This window comes from Syngnathus scovelli, chromosome 16, assembly GCF_024217435.2.
Source record: "Syngnathus scovelli strain Florida chromosome 16, RoL_Ssco_1.2, whole genome shotgun sequence".
Classification (NCBI taxonomy): domain Eukaryota; kingdom Metazoa; phylum Chordata; class Actinopteri; order Syngnathiformes; family Syngnathidae; genus Syngnathus; species Syngnathus scovelli.
This window is the reverse complement of record NC_090862.1, coordinates 352,929-358,077: the sequence shown is the minus strand read 5'-3', so window position 1 is coordinate 358,077 and position 5,149 is coordinate 352,929.

The window sequence follows — 5,149 nt, the reverse complement described above, 5'->3', positions numbered from 1 at the left end:
CACCACGTTTTTTTCTCTCCCCCCCCCCCCCCAACACTGTCTAATCCATGGCCTTCAAAAAAAAAAAAAAAAAGCAGCTCGATTTCTCTTTCTGCATTGGTCTTGGCCTGAAGCGTCTGCGGACCGGGTGAGTTCATTTGTTTGCAGAAGTAATTGTCATAGTGGAGTGTTTTTTAATTGGCATGTCATTAAGCACTTAGAAGATTAGCCTTCCAAAGCTATATGGCAGCGCTGGCCGCCCGCCCGCCCGCCCGCCGCAAGGTCAGTGCCGCTCTGATGAACACTTCTTCCGTGTTTGGATCTCAAGTGGGAGACGAGCGGAAGTCAACACGTGATTGAGTTTCACGCTTTCTAAATGCAAATGGCAGCGTACCTTGTAAATCGTAGCACTTGACTTTGTGAGCGAGCCATTGTGAGCGTGTCAGCAATTAGCCAGCGTTTCTATGATCACTGGAAGTTTTCAACTTGCATGACAGAGGAGATAAATGTGGCGGAGACGCGTGCGCGAGATCATGTTGCGCACACGCGCCTGCATCCTCATTTTCATGCACAAAGGTTTTGGCCCCCATTTGTCTTCTCATTGCACCATCTGCTTTCTCTTTCCCTCTCTCTCTCTCTCTCTCTCTCTCTCTCTCTCTCTCTCTCTCTCTCTCTCTCTCTCTCTCTCCTTTGTCTGCAAAGACTTCCAACTTCTCCCTCCCCATGTCATTTTCCGTCCTCTCTCTCGGCGCTGCGCCAGCCTGCTCCGGGGGCGGAGCGGAGTGCCGTATGCGATTTGTTCAACTTTATGTAAATTAGCTTTGCTATTAATTAAAAGTCAGCTGCAAATTCAATTAGCCGAGAGAAAAGAGGCAGCGTAATTGGGACAACGTACGTGGCTGAATGTGGAACGTTGACAAAGGTACCCCACCATTTGGAGACTACACGGACAGAAAGGAAACGTATACAAGCCGACACCTCGCAGCTTTACACTCATGGAGGGAAAAGGGGAGGGGGAAAAAAAAGTACTAAGGAGAAATAAAAGAAGGGAGGCGATGGAGGAGCAGGTTAGGAAGGAGGGTCACGTAATAAGAATTTAATTTTCCCCATGGCTGCACAATTGGATCCAGTGGCCTCTCGCAGTCGTATATAGTGGACGTCTGCACGCGCACGCTAATTCTATAGGGAGACGGCCATCTCCCCTCCCCTGGCCTCCCCTACCCTCCCCTCTGGTGCTCCTTAATGGGAAAAGTAGTGTAAATCAGCGTCCTACAGCGTTTGGGAGTATGCACTTCATTAGGGACACTTGCACTGTCTAATGAGAGCCAATTGTGGACTTTAGAAAATCAGTCGGCCGTGCAAACCATCGAAAATAGAAGAATAGTCCAAAACATTCCATTTTCTGGGTTGACAACTACTCATCGGATGATAGGCGTTGGAGGTGTTGGAAAATGCCGGACTTGGGAAGATGAACCGTACACGCACGCACTCAAGGTGTTGTGTCAGAACGTCATTGAGAGCGGCCCATTTTGGAGCTGCCGTCTCGTTTACCTAATTAGTCATGAATATGAAATGGCGGCGTTTTAATTATCCGGCTATTGTCAGCCAGAGCGAATCAACCAGCAATTTTCCTCCCTTGGCCTGCCTGCCTGCCTGCGAGGGAGGGAGGGAGGGAGGGAGGGAGGGAGGGAGGGAGGGAGGGAGGGAGGGACGTGCTTGGATTGCTGCATTTTTTTCGTTTGACGGGTGAACAAGTGACAAGTGTTTAAATGCAATGAGCGTCCTTGTTTATCTTAACCTATTAATGCTGCTTGATAATTCATGACTTGCTCATTTTGGCCTAAATCCATGAACTTTTCAAACTATTCTATTCATATCTCATTCCATCATTCAGGTCATTGAAGGTTTTGCGGCTAAAAATGACGCCAGCAGAGATTTGCAATCTCATTGATTCTTTTCTTTTTCAGCAATGCGCTTTATGAAATGATGAATGTACGTCTATTTTTGCTCAAGTTACGGCCGGCCGGGCAGATGTGTTTGGAGTAGGTGCCGATGGTCACTCACTGTGTCTGTTTTCAAAGTGTCTCGGGCAACTCGATGATTGTGCTCTTTGTAATTACCTTGATGAAGGGAAGGCTGAGCCGCTGCTCCAGACGTGATGTGACGGGACGGGGAAATGGAGATGGATGATCCCGCCGGGCTGGAAGCTACCACACGGGAATGCTGAACAGGCCGGTTGGGGTGATCCTTGGCAGTGTGTGTGTGCGCGTGTGTGTGTGTGTGTGTGTGTGTGTGTGTGTGTGTGTGTGTGTGTGTGTGTGTGTGTGTGTGTGTGTGTGTGTGTGTGTGTGTGTGTGTGAGAGAGAGAGAGAGAGAGACTCTTTAATATCAAAAGACATCAAAAAGCATGACTCACAAATTGACGTTTTGTAAAGTCCTCATTCGTAATCATTTTCCACGATTGTTTGGTGCTTTCGCACCAAGCGTCACATCATTAGGAACATCATCTCTGTGGTATTTTTCTCCTTTGAAATATTTGCTCTAAAACCAATCGATTTAAATCATTCAGCAGAGAGACGTGACCAAATAGACTTTCTCGTGCGCTTGCGTTGTTAAATTACCCGAAGGAATAATTGCGTTGAAATCCCCCTCCGTCTCAATTTGCAACACATGCACCGAGCACTCTCCCAAAGAAATTAAAAATGCAATGGCTATTGATCTGTGCCTTATAAATAACCTCCTTGTTTATCATCCTCTCGCCATTTTCCCAAGAGCATATTTTTTGCTCTGCTCTGTGATGATTGCATGGGGAAGACCTATTGATTAGAAAGGTCATGTCTGGGTTGGTCTGTCTGAGGTCTTGACCTTTTGACCTCACAGCATTTGCTCTCATCACAAGATTGGGAAAAAAAGCCAAAGCAATATCCCATATTTCCAACATGCCATTTGAAACTTTGGCTCACTGTCAGTTGATGCCCCAGCAGAGAGAGACCCCCCCCCCCCCCCCTCCTTTTATGGCTTAATGAAGCGCAATCCTCTCATGAGCGCCGGCCGGAGCTCCGCATTTGTCACGTTAACTCGGGCTTTTGCGCCATCACTCTGCTGCGCTTTAACGTGACAGCTTTTCATGTCGTGCCAGTCCGTACGTCTAACTGAGGAGGAAATCAAAATACAATTTTAGATGCATGGTTCCATAATATGAGCATTGTCCGACCGATTATACGCTGGTGTTGAGAGTCCCAAGGGAGCCTCTCACCACGCACGCACGCACGCACGCACGCACGCACACGAGCTGTCCACTTGACTGATGCGTGTGATGTAAACAAACACACTCTGAGTTGCGCACACACACACAGACGCGTTGGCCCGCCTCAGGCTCCGTGTGCCGCCTCCCCAGAGAGTCTGCCGGCTTTACTTTTATTGCCCGTATTGATCACGCCTCTGGCACGGCGCGTGGATCAATATGTGGGATTAGAGAGGAAAGTTAAACAGGACCACCCCGACCCCCCCCCCCATGTGTCTTTTGCAAGCACCAATGTCAATGTCAGTGTAGGAGAAAACAAAATAGATAATGTAATCTGAGCCACTTTGACGTGATTTACAGAGCAGCACAGCCCATCTTGCTTTTTCCTGCTTTTCATCGCATTGAAGGAGCAAGCGTCTTTGCCTTCCTTCTCTGACACAAGACAGTGATTAGGAGTCTCATGGCGGCTACTTAGGTATGCGCCGCGCCGTCTTCTCGGGCGCTTATTGTAATTCATCACGCTCACCTTGTATTGTCCCATTCATCTAAATAGACTGGCGGTTGGTTGTCTTCTCTTTTGCTCCTTCATCCGATTCACTTCTCCCAAAAGCCTCCCGCGACACTCTCCAAACATCCTCGTCTCATTTCCCACGACCCTGGAATAGATTATCTGTGGGGATAATTAAGACCTGCTGAATAATTAAGTGGGCAAAAATGGTAATTCATGAATTATAAATGTGTTTACGATGGGCCGGGCGTAGAACAGAGCTTGCGTCGGCGCTGACAGGAAGCTTGATGCGACGGCCTACATGCGAGATTCTCTATCTGTCCAGCGAAGAGCTCATATTCATCACCACATTGCCGCTTTGCAATGTGCATAATAGTACGTCCGTGTATAATTTACACGCACGTGTCGGTGGCAGAAGCACACGGGGAAGTCGACGGGAGAATCGAAGCGGTCACTTTTATTGTTCGTACTGTAAATACTTGGCCATCTAAGTACATCGAAGCCTTGAGATAAGAGTTCAATTCATTCCGTTGGTCACTCGTATGTCGCGGCACCACTGGACCGAGGTTATTATAGTCAACTAAATTGAATGAAATAACTAAAACTGAATACATTTGAGTTGGCCACTTGGAGGCGGTGTAGCACAATCATACAGAATTTAAGAAAAAAAATACTGTATACATGTGTTGCTCCACCATTTGTGTTCAAATATCCATGAGCTCATCTGTGGCGTTAGCATTACGCGAGTGGATGTCAAAAACGTCAGCGCCTTTCTTGCAGCCTTTTTAAAACATTGGAGCGCAAGGAAACTCCTCCCATGCCTGCACACTGAATGCATGCAGTACATTGAATGCATGTTCCTGACAAGCGACTCTCATCCAGCCTGCGAGCAGCCCAGCCAGTGTGATTACATTTGCGATTAGCGCCACAGAGGCCAGTTCTGCCTGAGCGCTTTCCTCGCCAGCAGCGGACAAATGAGGCATCCAGGCAGCGTTCTCCACCGATGCCACTTTGGAGGTCGCCGGCAGGAAGGAGTCGTTCATCACTCTGACACGTACAGGGAGGGGGTGCAGCGATAATAACCTTATTATGGTGTTAATCCCACAAACATGTTTGGGATTAATGCACTCCCTTTAACGCTGATTTTTATGAATGCGCGCACGTTATTCTTTTTCTGATGTCTTTGTCACTGCTGCTTACCTGTTTCCTGTGCACGTAATCAAGACAAATATGGAAATATTGTTGGGCTGAGTGTCTAGATGAGACTCATTATGTCCTGGATGGATATCCGAATCAGCTTTATTGAAACGGTGAAATTGTCATCATGACAGGAATTTTTGTCAGGGTCAGTCGCCAATGTTTGCCAACCGCTGAAGAAGCTGGCCCATATGGAGTTGCGGGTAAAAGTGCAAGATTTC